Here is a 17,162-nt window from a genome sequence, read left to right as displayed (position 1 = left end):
GTCAGCAGTATAAGGAGGCTAGTGAGTGGCACAATAGCAGAGTGTTGAGGTGGGGGGAGCAGCAGCATCAGGCGGAGATCACAGAGTGGCACAATGACAGAGTAATTTATGCTCTCACATGCCTCCATAGTGGTATACCGTTCACCTGATTTGGATGTAAATACCCTCAAATTAAAGCTGACAGTCTGCAGGTAAAGCACATCTTGCTTGTTTCATTTCAAATCCATTGTGGTGGTGTATAGAGCCAAATATGCTAGAATTGTGTTGATGTCCCAATATTTAAGGACCTGACTGTATTGTATTACATGTACTGGCAGATAGAGATCTTTAGACAGAATGGAACTTACCATTCCACCACCCCCCCCCCCCCACCCCTTTTTAGGCAGAACTGTGGTAGTCCTGTTTCCTACCAAGAGACGATAGTTGAGTCAAGAGTGAAATTGAGAGTTGGAAGGAGATGAGAAGCGCCCTGACATCTTACAGTTTAACATAGTAACATAGTATATAAGGCCGAAAAAAACATCTGTCCATCCAGTTCGGCCTGTTATCCTGCAAGTTGACACAGAGGAAGGCAAAAGCACCCTGTGAGGTACAAGTCAATTTTCCCCACTTAAGGAGAAAATAAATCCTTCCCGACTCCAATCAGGCAATCAGAATAACTCCCTGGGTCAACGACCCCTCTCTATTTATAGACAGAGTTAAGTTACTAGAACTGTCATAAAGTCCAGTAACCAGACTGAAGCCTAGCACAGCAGAGAAAGATAAAGCAACGTATCCAAGTTTGCCTGCTAGTTTACCCCTAAACCTGCTGGAGCCAAGAGAAAGACCAAATATTGTCTGGATGCAAGTTTATTCAAGTAAAGATTTTGAACTTTTACCAAGTCTGGACTTTTAATCCATCAACTTTCACTCTACCCTTTAATGATACAGAGCCTAACTCTAGGGAGCGACAGTATCAAGGTAGGAGTACCATGACACACACAAAATAAAGCTGCATCACCACTTGGCATTCTTAAAAACATGGGACACGATTGGCCCTGGGAGGTGGCACATTGCACAGACTGATGAGTGGTTGGTGACTCTGAGCCTCAAGCCCGGCCTGGTGGCAAAATCTTGCAGCATCTCTGGTCCTAGCCGGTTTGACGCACATCCCTTGCCTGGCGCATGTGCTGAATTTGATGGTGCAGAGGTTCCTGGCAAATTACCCTTAGAAGTCAGAACTGCTACAGAAAGTGTGGGCCGTCTATCCGCTCCTTTGGCTTTCTCACCCTACTGCTACTTGCCTGTCTGCACTGCAACGTAACTTCTGCCATCCAGCTTACGGCCTCATATGCGACGTACCCGCAAGGCAGAAGTCCATGCAGCATCCCACTAGCATACGTGGGCACTGCAAATGTATGTTGTATCATGTTGTTTTGCACTTTTGTATAAAGATCCCTGTTACAGGCTGTCAGGTGCACTACACACATTCCACCACTAGATGGGGATAGCACCACAATATATATATATATATATACTACAGTTCAGGCCTAGTTAGAGGAGTTGGAGTTAGAGTGTGGAAGCAGGAGGAGATGGAGTGAAGGGCAAGGGGGAAGGAGAGGTCCTCCCCCTCCGCCGTCTCTTGAGCTCCACAGCCCAGAGGAGCCAATTCATGGTCTCAGTGTCAAGCAAGGAAAATAGCCAGAGGTGAAGTCGTTATTCTACCGTCTACGTTTCTGGAGTGCCAAGTGTATTTTACTAGTTTTATTGAGGAAAGACAAAGGAAGGACAGTAGCCATTATTCTAGGCTCTAGGCACCTTTGTAATAAGGTGAAGGTTTATCAGCTTCCGGCAGTCTCACCATTACTTTAAGGACATACAGTCCATCTGTTGTAGCACTTGTGTGTAGAAGATAAGGACTTGAATCACCCTTACTGAGATTGGAGTAAGGCAAAGAGCTGAAAACCAGTGAGTACACAATCTCCTACTATAGCCTGAGACATAACCACATGTACAGCTTGTTACTGGGATTTTCCACATCCAACCTACATTTTCATAAGAGACTGTTTATAACTGGGTGTAAAATTGCTGTCAATATCCTGGTTACAGTAAAGTTCTTAGTTGGATTTAAACCCTGCTTTATTCTTCTATCTCCATACTACAACCACTGTCATCATTTTACACCACCAAGGTGCTGGCTTCACAACATTACCTAAGTCAGGGGCCAAGCCGCACAAGCACCCAGAAAATCCAATCACCATCAAGGGCACCTTGATCACCACCTGGCCTATGTCCCCTGTAATAGAGTGTGCCCTGAAGAATCCGGTGCTGTTCTTCCCTTGGGATCGGCACGTTGCAAATAAATTGGCATCACGAACAGGATACAAATCCTCTGTGCCTTATGTAAATGAGCCCCATTTGTTTTGTTGTTTTATTGGGCTAAAGAACTGTTCAAACTACTTTAAAAGTGCATAAATGTGCTATACCAATTGTCTACTTTGAAATCGCACTGTTAAAACTGGAAAATCGCTGATTTTTGTGTCACTAAAACTGCTTACTGTGACTTAAGTTTTGTCTTGCACCAAAAATGGCTGCCGAAGGCTTTGTTGTTTAATCTTTGGCGCCATCGCTCTGCAAAACGCCCTGTTTGCCGGGAAAAATGTATTGCCGCCCCTTGAAAAGTGCGGTAAAATAATTTCTGCTGCGCCATCATCACATTACCATGGATTACAATATGAGCATCTCCTATGCTGCAGAACCTAGGGGGCGTGCAAGAAGAAAGGTGGAGACTGTGGGATCACTGGAGCAGTCTGCTGGAGGAGCTGGTGTTTCCAGACATGCAGAGAGACGCTAGGCCTACAGATATGTCATAGCCTGAGCCAGAGTACGAGATGAGGGCACCACCTGCATACACTTCAGGTGAACGACTTTCAGCCTCAAAGATAGAGACATCAGTAAGCTCTGCAATGGCTAATGTAGTACAGGCGGCCGGAACTTTGACCTCGTTGTCCGGGAGAAGGAGCGGAATAATCTTTGACCTGGTAGATCCCCGGCCGACAATACACCCGCGTATGATCAGAGAGTTGCAGCCCATACGGATGCAACCAGACAGCTCGTTCCGTGGGGTTCAAAGACTCGATTCACTCCGCTGAGAATGCCAATCTCTAAAGCCCTGACTGAGGAGCTGGAATTGCGCTAAAGTTAGCGAGAGGGCCCAGTTAGCAGTGCCCAGGTACAATCGGGAAGTTTGGCCCTGCCTGCTCAGAGCTAGTTGGAGGATGACAGGCTAGTTTGGGAGACTTACCAGAAATACACGGCGCACCACTACTCTTATTGGCCCCGTACTACACCCCCAATTCCAGAGGAGCTTCTCGCAAGCCAGAATCGTGGCACAAAAGATCAAGTGGTACCTAGTTCAGTGGACCATCAGGAGGGGATCCAATGAACCCACCTTTGCAAAGGCCTGGTCCAGGACAAGCTCATATTCGTTTATGGGAGCGAACAGCCTTCCGGACCATGAGAAGAAAGAAGTCTCACCAAGTCTCTAAAAACCTGTAAGTAGGCCCTTCCTTACTGACTATGCTAACAAGGAGTCCATTGTTGCCAAGCTAATCATTTGGCACCACTAAGGTGCTGGCGTCTCAACATTACCTAAGTCAGGGGCCCAGCCGCACAAGCACCCATCAAGGGCACCTCGATCACTATCTGTCCGGTGCCCCCTGTAATAGAGTATGCCCCAGAGAATCCAGTGCTGTTCTCCCCTTCACTGCACTGCTGGCCCAGGGAGGCATCTGCTAACCGTGAGTACTCGATGAACTGTTGCACCCACCGGCCCACATTGAAGCTCACGCATTCTCCCCTGGGGACCGACACGTTGCATCCACCTAACACATGCTGGAGAGACTACGCAAGCAGCAGTAGGCGATAGTGGAGTTTCAGCTGCAGCACGCATGGGTGAGCTGCTTTGTGGAACAGCACTACTTCACCACCAATTACTGGGCCTCCATGCTGGACTTGTGTGCCGTGTTGCACTGTTTCGAGTACTCCACCAACATGGCCAGCGCGAATTACGCCATCATGAGCGTTATAATCCCACTTCTATGCCTCCTTGAAGCAGTGCTTCATGTAAAAATGGATGCGAAGGTGGCACAGGAGGAAGAGGCGGAGGAACAAGGATCATTCAAATGGTTATCAGGACAGTCGTCCACATGTGGCTTGGAGGGTGGGTTCCTGCACAAACAGTGGCCAGGTACACAACTGTCTAGCCAAGGCACAGTTTTGAGGATGATGATGAGGACAAGTAGAAACCATGTTCACAGCAAGGTGGCACCCAAAGCAGCTAATGGGCATCTCTGGAGCATGGCTGGGGGGATACATCTTAGTTATCCGATACAAGTGAAGCGGTTGATGATGATGATGATGATGATGATGTGTCCGTGGATGTCACGTGGGTGCCCGCTCGAAGAGAAGAAGAACAGGGGGAAAGTTCAGATGGGAAGACAGAGAGGAGGAGGAGACGAGTTGGAAGCAGGGGGAGGTCATCGCAAGGAGCTAGTGGCACAGTCAGACAGCATGTATCGGCACCCGGGGTCAGCCACACAGCACGCCAATCAACGCATGCTGTTGCCACCACCAGAATGCCCGTCATTGCAAAGCTCAGCAGTGTGGCATTTTTTTTTGTGTGTCTGCCTCTGATAACAGCGATTCCATTTGCAACCTGTGCCAAAAGAAACTGAGTCGTGGGAAATCCAACACCCACCTAGGTACAACTGCTTTGCGAAGGCACATGATCTCACATCACAAACGCCTATGGGATCAACACATGATGACGAGTACAAGCAGCACACAAACTTAAAGCCACCATCCTCCTCCAGGTCCAGCATCTTCAGCCACGTCAACCATTGCTGTCCTCCTTGCCCCCTCTCAACCACCCGCCACTCCGCCTCTCACCTTGAGAAGTTCCTGCTCATCTGCCCACAGTCAGGTGTCTGTCAAGGAAATGTTTGAGCATAAGAAGCCAATGTCACAGAGTCATCCCCTTGCCAGGCGCATGGAATGCATGGCTCTGCAGAGGAGCTGGTGACACCGCCACGACTTGCAGACAGGCCTGCTGCCACCTCCTCTACTCCTCCTACTCCATCCTCTTCACTAACCTCCTCGGCTGAGTCCTCTTCTGCTGCGTCTTGCTCCACATCAACTGCACCCCCCCAGCTCCCCAGGGGCTATTCCACATCCCGGATACAACAGTATCACGCCGTCTTGAGGTTGACTTGCCTGTGTCACGGCTGAGGAGGGGGAAAAACCTCAGCCGTGCGATGCCAGAAGATGTTAGTCGCCACTTGGCCAGGAGCACAGGATCAGGGAGCAAGTCACCTCCTATAACGTCCCTAATCTGACCCTGACTCCTAGTTATATGAGCCGACCCTGATGGTGGGAGGGCTCATACTCCGGAAGTCCCTACTAGCCCTCAGGGTGGCCCTTACTAGGAGCAGGGTAAGACGACCTGTTCCTCCTGGATACGGAGGAACGGGAGTCTCATTGGCCAAGCTGCAAGGAAGGGGAGACATATACAGACATATAGATATGGCAGGTGAACAACACTGGTTCCAAACTAACCTGCCACAGCCTTGCTGACTGGAACCCATGCACCAGGTATTGCTGTCCACACAAACACTAAAGGAGACAGAACACACAAAACACACAGGAAACCAGGACATCTATAGCTGTAATAAACATGAAAAGGAAGGCAACCTCAACTTAACATCACGTATAACATTTATGACCACAAGGGTGGCCCTCACTGGCAGATGGTATAAGGGACCAGGAGGGTGCCTCCAGCTTACAAACAAGGCTGGAGTACCCTCAGACTACTGATCTTAACTGAGGCTTTATAGCCCATGTAGCCAGACCCACACACAGAAACACCCAGTGTTCACACAAAGAAGGGAGTTAACCCTTCCTACACCTGACAAAGGAAAAACAGCAGCTTAAAGGGGAATACACACACAATAAACCCTGTGCACACCAGAACGGAAAGTGCACACACGTTGCAGGTGCAACCGCATGCACTTGACAGCAAGCTACCTAGCCACAGCTCAGGCTGCTATACTGCCAATACATAATGTTGCCAGCGGCAACCACAGGTGAGGCAACATACTTCAGCCCTCACCTGTGATTGACAACAAGAACAAGACCGCAGGCAACTGCATGCGGTTCAAGGAGTCACAACCATAACCATGGTCATGACAACCTGAAAGCAGAGAGTCACACCGGACCAGCACTCCTGTCCGCCCTGAACGCACAGGTGAATCAGTGGCTGACTTCGCACCAACTGGAGATCGGCAAAGTGGTGTGTGCCAACGGAAGCAATTTGTTGGCGGCATTGAATTTGGGCAAGTTGACACATGTGCCGTGCATGGAACATGTGTTGAATCTGATCGTATAACGCTTTGTGCATAAGTACCCAGGCTTACAGGACGTATTCAAGCAGGCCAGGAAGGTATGTGGCCATGGCGCACTTTTCAGATATTCAGCGGCGAAACAACATGCCAGTGAAGCGCTTGATTTGCGACAGCCCGACACATTGGAATTCAACACTCCTAATGTTCGACCGCCTGCTTCAACAAGAAAAAGCAGTCAACGAGTATTTGTATGAACGGGGTGCTAGGACAGCCTCAACAGAGCTGGGTATTTTTTTGCCGCGTTACTGGACACTCATGAGCAATGCCTGTAGGCTCATGAGTCCTTTTGAGGAGGTGACAAACCTAGTCAGCCGCACCGAAGGCACCATCAGCGACATCATCCCATTTGTTTTCTTCCTGGAGCGTGCCCTGCGAAGAGTGCTGGATCAGGCCGTAGATGAGCGTTAAGAGGAAAAGTTGTGGTCACCATCACCACCAGAAACAGCCTTATCATCATCGCTTGCTGGACCTGTGGCAACGCTGGAAGAGGAGTCTGAGGAAGAGGAGTCAGAGGAGGAATGTGGCTTTGAGGAGGAGGAAGACCAACCACAGCAGGCATCCCAGGGTGCTCGTTGTCACCTATCTGGTACCCGTGGTGTTGTACGTGGCTGGGGGGAATAACAGACCTTCAGTGAGATCAGTGAGGACGAGGAACTGGACATGAGTAGCTCGGCATCCAACCTTGTGCAAATGGGGTCTTTCATGCTTTCATGCCTGTTGAGGGACCCTCGTATAAAAAGGCTGAAGGAGAACGACCTGTACTGGGTGGCCACGCTACTAGACCCCCGGTATAAGCAGAAAGTTGCTGAAATGTTACCGAATTACCGGAAGTCGGAAAGGATGCAGCAGTTCCAAAATAAGTTAAAAAGTATGCTTTACACAGCGTATAAGGGTGATGTCACAGCACAACAGGAATCTAACAGGGGAAGAGGTGAAAGTAATCCTCTGCTTTACAGACGTGTTGTTGATGGAGGACATGCAGAGCTTTTTAAGTCCTATGCATCGCCACTGCCCTTCGGGGTCCACCCTCAGAGACCGACAGGTAGCAGACTAGCTCGCCTTAACTGCAGATATCGACACTCTGAGGAGCAATAAACCCCTTGACTACTGGGTGTGCAGGCTTGACCTGTGGCCTGAGCTATCCCAATTTGCCATAGAACTTCTGGCCTGCCCCGCTTCAAGTGTCCTGCCAGAAAGTACCTTCAGCGCAGCAGGAGGTATTGTCACTGAGAAGTCGCCTAGGTCAAAAAAATCTAGATTACCTCACCTTTATTAAGATGAATGAGGCATGGATCCCGAAGGGACTGACAGTGGGCGATACATTTGACTAAAAAAGGCCTGATGAGATGAGATGCCTTGTGCTAAAAATGGTACACACGCTGCTGTATTTTATCTCTGCATGCCTGATGACTTGCGTGACTTCTCTGCCACTAACTAGGGTTCAAGCTGCAATGTTTTAGTGCACTTTCTGCGGCTGCAGCAATACCAAGTTTTTTGGGCATGTGTACATGCCTAATTTTTCTGGCCTCTGGTGCTGCACTATGGCTGCAAAAACAAAACAAAAAAAAGGCACATACATGTGTCAATTCCCCTTCGTGATCGTTACCTTGTTGTGGTGAAGGGACTTGCGTATCACGATGAAGCAATCACCTCTATGAGTGTGGCAATGTTGTCACACCCCAGATGATAAGGTTGTTGCTTCATTTTGAACAGACCAAAAGCGATCGGCTGGATAATTTTGCATAGAAAAAACATAAATTTTCTTTGTGATCATCTAAGGTGATCATTAAAGCCTACTAGGCCAATAATGGGCCCACACTGCAGAATCATTGTTTTCTGGGTCACTTAACTGTCACCTGTAATGACCGACGTCACGCACAGGGAGGAAAACAGGGAAAGCCCTGCCCAAGGGAGAGGGAAAGGTGGTGACCCCTAACTCACCTTGCGGCTGGCACCTGACTGCCCTGACGTCCCTAGACGGGTTCCTCACCCATGCGGCGATCACGTGCCTAAACCCTGGCTTTCCCTGAAATGGGCCCTAGATAGTGAACGGGCCGGTGGGATCGCTAGTCCGCACCACTGCACTAAGAGGGAAACACCAGGGAGAGGACAGACAAATACAGACAAACACATACACCCAGGTGGGCGACCACAGCAGTCCACAAAGGTCCAACAGGGATCCGGAGGGTAGCGTTCTGAATCAACAATCAGAGAACGCAGCAACACAGCTCCAGTGGGTCAGAATAGATGTCCAGGCAGGAAGCTCTATCTCTGGCAACCAGAGAAGTGTGAGAGGAATATAAGGAGGTTTGGGAGTGCTGGACAAGGAACAGCTGAGGAGAAGGAGCTACGGATCCCTGAGTGAGCCAAAGGGTTTGCAAAGCAAACCCAGAAAGCTACCATAAGGAAAACAGCCCTATCTTAAATAGAGCGTGCAGCCAACCGCTGCGACTTCCTGACCCGGGTATAACGGAGTCAGGCGTGGTTCTCGATACCCTCGTGACAGTACCCCCCTCTATACGAGGGGCCTCCGGACACTCAGGACCAGGTCTCTCAGGATGAGAGGTGTGAAAAACCCGAACTAACCTGTCGGTGTTTACCTCAGACGCAGGAACCCACATTCTTTCCTCGGGACCGTAACCTCTCCAATGCACCAGATATTGAAGAGAGCGGTGGACCCGACGAGAATTTTACAATTTTGGATATCTGAAATTCTAGATTACCATCCACGACAACAGGAGGGGGTGGCAGCGGTGATGGTTCTAGAGGTGGAACATATTTTTTGAGTAACGACTTTGAGTGACTGAATTTTAAAAGTCTGAGGTAACTCCAGGCGAAAAGCCACGGGGTTGATGATGGCTACAATTTTGTAAGGGCCAATAAACCTAGGACCCAGTTTCCAAGAGGGAACCTTCAATTTAATATTCCTAGTAGACAACCACACATAGTCATTCACTCCTAGGTCCGGACCTGGCGACCGTCTCTTATCAGCCATGCATTTGTATTTACCTCCCATATTTTTCAAGTTAGCTTGCACCTTCTGCCATACCGATGAAAGAGATGACGAAAAACGTTCCTCTTCGGGAACCCCAGAAGACCCCCCCCTCTTTGAAAGTACAGAATTGGGGATGAAAACCGTATGTACCAAGAAATGGTGACTTGCCAGTGGATTCCTGACAACGATTATTTATGGCAAACTCAGCTAACGGTAAATATGATGACCAAAACTCTTGGTTTTCAGACACAAAACATCTTAGATATGTCTCAAGGTTTTGGTTGGTACGCTCAGTCTGTCCATTCGAAGGAGGATGGAAAGCTGAGGAAAAGAACAAGTGTACCCCCAAACGGGAACAAAAAGCTTTCCAAAATTTAGAAATAAACTGGGTACCCCGATCCGAAACAACATCGGAGGGGACCCCGTGAAGCTTCACGATTTCACTGACGAATACCTGAGCAAGAGTCTTAGCATTAGGTAGTGCGGGTAACGCAATGAAGTGTACCATTTTGCTAAACCTGTCCACTACTACCAAAATAACTGTTTTACCCGCAGACAAAGGTAAGTCAGTGATAAAATCCATTGACAGATGTGTCCACGGTCTATTGGGAATGACGAGTGGTAATAGAGACCCTGCAGGACGTGTATGTGAAACTTTTGCGCGCGCACAGGTAGAACAAGAAGACACAAAATCCAATACATCCTGATGCAACCTTGGCCACCAAAAACGACGAGACAATAGCTCCAAGGTTGCTTTACTACCCGGGTGCCCAGCAAGTGCCGAATTATGATGTTCCTTTAATAATTCGAAACGTAGGTTCAACGGTACAAACAATTTCTCTGAGGGGCAAGAGACCGGGGCGTCCCCCTGGGCCTCTAACACCTTCCCCTCCAAAACAGAGTGTACCGCAGAGACAACCACTCCTCTTTGTAGAATGGGCACCGGATCACTCACATTACCCCCTCCAGGGAAACAACGAGATAGTGCATCAGCCTTGGTGTTCTTTGCCCCAGGACAATAGGTAATCACAAAGTTAAACCTGGTCAAAAATAGCGACCACCTAGCCTGTCTAGGGGTGAGACGCTTAGCTGATTCGAGGTACAGGAGATTTTTGTGGTCCGTAATCACAGTGACGGGGTGGACTGCCCCCTCTAAGAAGTGACGCCACTCCTCAAATGCAAGTTTAATAGCTAATAGTTCCCTATTGCCAATATCGTAGTTCTTTTCTGCTGCAGATAGTTTTTTAGAAAAGAAAGCACAAGGACGCCATTTGCCAGGAGACGGACCCTGAGACAGCACAGCCCCCACTCCCACCTCTGACGCATCGACTTCAACAATAAAAGGCTGAGAGACATCAGGTTGGACTAGTACAGGTGCTGAGGTAAACCTCTCTTTTAGAGAGGAAAAAGCAACTTTAGCAGCGTCAGACCATTTAGAAAAATCAGTCCCCTTCCTAGTCATGTCAGTAAGCGGTTTTACAATAAGTGAATAATTTTTAATGAATTTCCTATAGAAATTCGCGAAGCCCAAGAACCGTTGTAGTGCTTTGAGGTTCTCAGGAAGATCCCAATCTAAAATTGCCTGGACCTTCCTAGGATCCATACGGAAACCTGAAGCAGATTAAAAATAACCCAGGAATTGTATCTCCTGAACGGCGAAAACACATTTTTCAATCATAGCATATAATTCATTCGTCCATAGGACCTGCAGTACTTGTCTGACATGCACCTCATGTGTTTTCAGATCAGACAAATAAATTAAAATATCATCTAGGTATATTACCACAAACCTGCCGATTAGATGACTAAAAATGTCATTAACGAAATGTTGAAAGACGGCAGGAGCATTGGTCAGACCGAAAGGCATAACTAGATTTTCATAATGCCCCTCAGGGGTGTTAAACGCTGTCTTCCACTCATCCCCCTCCTTAATACGAATCAGATTGTAGGCCCCCCAAAGATCAAGTTTGGAGAACCACCTAGCACCCGCAATCTGATTAAACAGGTCAGGAATGAGAGGAAGAGGGTAAGGGTCTCGGATGGTTATCCGATTTAATTCGCGAAAATCTAAGCAAGGACGCAGGCCCCCAACTTTCTTTTTAACGAAGAAAAACCCTGCAGCCACAGGTGAAGAAGAGGGTCTGATGTGTCCCTTAGCCAAGCTCTCGGAGATATAATCTTTCATGGCTTGTCTCTCTGGACCCGAAAGATTATATAACCTGGTCTTGGGTAATTTTGCGCTGGGAATAAGGTTAACCGGGCAATCATAAGGACGATGAGGTGGTAACTTCTGACAACCCTTTTCAGAAAAAACATCCTCAAAATCCGAAATAAATGTAGGTAGGGTAGTTATAGAGGTGACTAAGCAATTGCTATTTAAGCAATTTTCTCTGCACTGCTCACTCCACTCCAATATCTCTCTGGCCTGCCAATCCACTACTGGATTGTGCGCTACCAACCAGGGAAGACCCAGCACCACCGGAGTGGGAAGGCCCTCCAGAACATAACATGAAAGCATCTCGTTATGGTGGTCCCCTACCTGAAGGTGTAAATTATGAACAATGTGGGTGAGGTTTCTCTGAGACAGGGGAGCAGAATCAATAGCGAATATGGGAATGGGTCTCTGTAACGTACAGAGAGACAAACCCAAAGTGCGGGCAAAATGGGCATCTATCAAATTTACCCCTGCTCCACTGTCTAGAAAGAAAGAAATAGTCTCCGTCTTATCACCAAAAATAATAACCGCTGGCAACACAAATTGCGATGTACGTATGGAGGAGACGTATACCCCCAGCTGACATCCTCCACACAGCCTGGGGTTAGTAGTTTTTCCGACGGTCTTTTGTTTCTGAGAAAAGAAGGACAGACATTAATGAAATGACCCCTCTCCCCACAAAAAAAACAAACCCCACGCCTACGGCGAGCCTCAGGAGGACGGACCTGACGAGTAGTTCCTCCTAGCTGCATAGGCTCGTCTAAGTCCGTACAGACTAACTGCTGCTTGGGAGGGGTTACCAATTTCTCCGGTTCTTTCAACCTGTCCCTAAGGCGTCTCTCTATACGGATAGAAACGGACATAACCGCATCAAGGGAAAAGGGGGTCTCATATAATGCAAGCGCATCCTTAACCCTTTCGGATAACCCAGAGCAGAACTGACTCCTGAGAGCCGGGTCGTTCCATTGGGTATCCGTAGCCCACCTACGGAATTCAGAGCAATACTCCTCTACCAGCCGCTCTCCTTGTAAGAGTCTCCGTAATCTTGATTCAGCCAGTGCTACTCGGTCAGGGTCGTCATATATGAGACCCAAGGCCCCGAAAAACTCATCCACTGACCGAAGAGCCTGGGAATCAGTATGTAAAGAGAACGCCCAGGACTGCGGTTCCCCCTGCAGCAGGGAAATAACAACCCCCACCCGCTGATCTTCATTACCAGAGGAGTAAGGGCGCAGTTTAAAATATAACTTACAGGCCTCACGGAATGTCAAAACTTGTCCCTTCCCCCAGAAAATCTGTCAGGGAGAGGGACCTTGGGTTCCGCAACAACCTGGTTACCAGTAGCAACCGCTGGGCTTGCGGTCAGTTGTAATTGCTGCTGTTTCTGGAGGACCGACGCCTTCAATCCTGCCACCTCCAAAGACAGGCCATGAAATTGTTTGGACAGAGCAGCAATTTGATCCATACTGGATTCTAAGTAGGTAAAAAAAAAAATATATTTTTTTTTTTTACCTACACAAAGTAAGGGCCAGAGATAATGTAATGACCGACGTCACGCACAGGGAGGAAAACAGGGAAAGCCCTGCCCAAGGGAGAGGGAAAGGTGGTGACCCCTAACTCACCTTGCGGCTGGCACCTGACTGCCCTGACGTCCCTAGACGGGTTCCTCACCCGTGCGGTGATCACGTGCCTAAACCCTGGCTTTCCCTGAAATGAGCCCTAGATAGTGAATGGGCCGGTGGGATCGCTAGTCCGCACCACTGCACTAAGAGGGAAACACCAGGGAGAGGACAGACAAATACAGACTAACACATACACCCAGTTGGGCGACCACAGCAGTCCACAAAGGTCCAACAGGGATCCGGAGGGTAGCGTTCTGAATCAACAATCAGAGAACGCAGCAACACAGCTCCAGTGGGTCAGAATAGATGTCCAGGCAGGAAGCTCTATCTCTGGCAACCAGAGAAGTGTGGGAGAGGAATATAAGGAGGTTTGGGAGTGCTGGACAAGGAACAGCTGAGGAGAAGGAGCTACGGATCTCTGAGTGAGCCAAAAGGGTTTGCAAAGCAAACCCAGAAAGCTACCATAAGGTAAACAGCCCTATCTTAAATAGAGCGTGCAGCCAACCGCTGCGACTTCCTGACCCCGGGTATAACGGAGTCAGGCGTGGTTCTCGATACCCTCGTGACATCACCAAACTACCTCAGCACGACCATAGGCTTTGAAAAACCGCCATCGCCAGCAATCTCCCAAACGTGCGCATGAGCACAGTCATCACTACACCAAGATTGACGCATAGAGGAATAAAATTTATGTCATGAGTGTCTCAACTATTGACAACTCTTTGCGGTTGTCTAAAATCTATTCAATACACGTCCCCTGATAGGGGACGTATCAGGGATTAAACTGATAAGAATAGTACTACTTAACACACCACTCATATAGGGTGGCACAGTACATTGCACGGCGCACGCGCAGTGCCCCAAATTGGAAGTAAGAGGACCGACCAAGCATCTTTTCCATCTCCTGGTTCCTAAAATCTATTCCATACACCGGCCCCTGATAGGGGACGTAACAAGGATTAAACTGATAGGAATAGTACTACTTAACATACCACTCAGATCGGGTAGCACAGTACAATGCACGGCGCATGCACAGTGCCCCAAATTGGAAGTAAGAGGACCGACCAAGCATATTTTTCAATCTCCCGGTTCCTAAAATCTATTCCATACACTGGCCCCTGATAGGGGACGTAACAGGGATTAAACTGCTAGGAATAGTACTACTTAACATACCACTCAGATCGTGTAGCACAGTACATTGCACGGCACACGCGCAGTGCCCCAAATTGGAAGTAAGAGGACCGACCAAGTTCCTAAAATCTATTCCCTACACTGGCCCCTGATAGGGGACAAAACAGAGATTAAACTGGTAAGAACATATTTTTTTAATTTAAAAAAGAGGACAGCCTCTGCGGAGCTGGGTATTTTTTGGCCGCGTTACTGAACGCTCATGCACAATGGCTGTAGGCTCATGCGTCATTTTGCAGAGGTGACAAACCTGGTCAGTCAAACCCAAGGCAACATCATCGACCTCATCCCATATGCGTTTTTTATTGAGTGTGCCCTGCGAAGAGTGCTGGATCAGGCCGTAAATGAGCATGAAGAGGGAGTTGTGGTCACCATCACTACCAGAAGCAGTCTTGTCGTCGTAGATTGCTGGACCTGCGGCGACGCAGAGAGAGGAGTCTGAAGAAGAGGAGTCAGAGGAGGAAGGTGGCTTTGAGGAGGTGGAAGACCAACCACAGCAGGCCTCCCAGGGGGCTTGTTGTCACCTTTCGGGGACCCTTGGTGTTGTACGTGGCTGGGTGTCATGCCCGGCTCTGACTATGTGCGGAGGTCTGCCAGAATAGCAGCACGTCTTTAGTGTTTGTTTTGGAGTCGTGCTGGATCCACCTCCCATCAGGTGCACTGGGTGGGGTCATTAGTTTAAATGGCTCTCATTTCCAGTGCCCTGAGCGGGTTATAGAAATCAGTCTGGCCTAGGAAGCAAACAAGCAAGGAAGGTTTTCTGTCCAGCTCTGTTAAGATAAGTGTGGTTTCTGTTCTTGTTGTTTGCTGTTTTAGTTGTGTTGATATCTTCTCTCCCATCCAGGTTCTGTGCGAGCAGGCTGCTCCTATTTCCCCTTTTCACCATCTCAGGGAAGTTAGGGTGTATTAGCCTAGGCACGAGGACACAGCATTCCTACCACTAAGGTCTGCCTGTGGGCTGAGCAGTGCAGGGAGAGAGGTCAGGGATCAGCTAGGAGGTGCCCCCTCCCCTGCTTCTCGCTCAGAGCCTGGTTGTTGGTTTTTCTGTGTGTCTGAGTGCTTGTCCGCCGTGACACTGGGTGGAGTAAGAGACCTCAAATGACATCAGTGAGGACAAGGAACGGGACATGGCTAGCTTGGTATCCAACCTTGTGCAAATGGGGAGTTTGCAGTTGTGCAAATGGACTGTTTGCAGTTGTTTGCGGTGCGTTAAACGGGGAGTTTGGTCTGTCATTGTAAAGCAGGCGTAACCCTTACACTACCTGATCGATACAACATCATACCTGATGTTTTAAAGCACGTTATTCCAAACAATTTAGGAATGTTAAGTGATTTATGCCCTTTATGGATTAAAACCCGACTCTGTGTCAACTACGTAATTTTCCATGGGAGTTTTGTCATGGATCCCCCTCTGGCATGCCACAGTTCAGGTGTTAGTCCCCTTGAAACAAGTTTTCCATCACTATTGTGGCCAGAAAGAGTCCCCGTGAGTTTTAAAATTCACCTGCCTATTGAAGTCTATGGCGGTTCACCCAGTTCGCCCGTCCGCGATCATTCGTGGAAATTCGCGTTCGCCGTTTGCGAACGGAAAATGTTATGTTTGCGACATCTCTAACTATTACATGTCAAAAACTGATGAATGTCATATTGGGTCCCAGATTTTAGATGAATAAACTTGTCACCCTTAATCATAAATGGACAATTTAACCAGTTTAAACAATGGAAACATCCCTTTCTGCGTGCCCCAATATAAGTCTGCACCAAACCTTAGTAGGAATATCAGCCCGTACCAATTTATCTCGCAAATTGGCAGGGCGCCTATAAGATAAAAGAGGGGGTACAGAGAAAGCTTCAATCTGTGGCAAATTACTCTTCAGGATTGACCAATGTTTACGAATGATCTTAGTAACTGTTCCACTCTGTTCAGAATAAGGCGATATAAAAAGAATCCAAGCAACTTTATTGGATGTAACATCAGTTTTAGTCTGTTCTGGATACCTAACCTTGTCTAGATGTTTATGAATCACCGAGAGGGATATCCTCTCTGTCGAAATTTACGCACCATCTGAGCATAACGAGTAGGTAATTTATCAGGATCCTACACTATCCTTTTGACCCTAAGTAGCTGGCTACATGGAAATGAATCAATAGTGGATCTAGGGTGGCAACTATTGTAATGCAACAGAGTGTAACAATCCGTTGGTTTAGTAAAAATATCAGTAGATAGTTTGTTGCCCACAACTGAAACCATGGTATCCAAAAATTGTACTTGTGTATCAGAATGTGTCAGAGTAAATGAGATATCATGATCCATTTGGTTCAAAAAAGTATGGAATAATTCCAAAGATGTAGAATCACCCTGCCAAATCAGGAAGATATCGTCTATGTACCGCCACCACCCCAGTACATGACTGAAGTGGTGGGATACATAGACAAGGTCCTCCCCGAGGGCCACCATGAAGACATTTGCGTACATGGGCGCCACATTTGATCCCATGGTGGTCCCTCGTAACTGTAGAAAAAAAACTGTCCATAAACAAAAAATTATTGTTCCTCGGTACCAGATCCAAAAGTTGGATAATAAAATCCTGACACTCCACAAAGTATCGGCTATCCACCAAACTCCTCCAGACCGCCGACATTTCCCTGGAATGATCAATAGAAGAATAAAGACTCGTGACGTCAAAATAAGCCACAAGACA

Source organism: Bufo gargarizans, chromosome 6 (assembly GCF_014858855.1).
Source record: "Bufo gargarizans isolate SCDJY-AF-19 chromosome 6, ASM1485885v1, whole genome shotgun sequence".
In the NCBI taxonomy this organism is placed as follows: domain Eukaryota; kingdom Metazoa; phylum Chordata; class Amphibia; order Anura; family Bufonidae; genus Bufo; species Bufo gargarizans.
Note: the sequence above shows the minus strand (reverse complement) of the source record.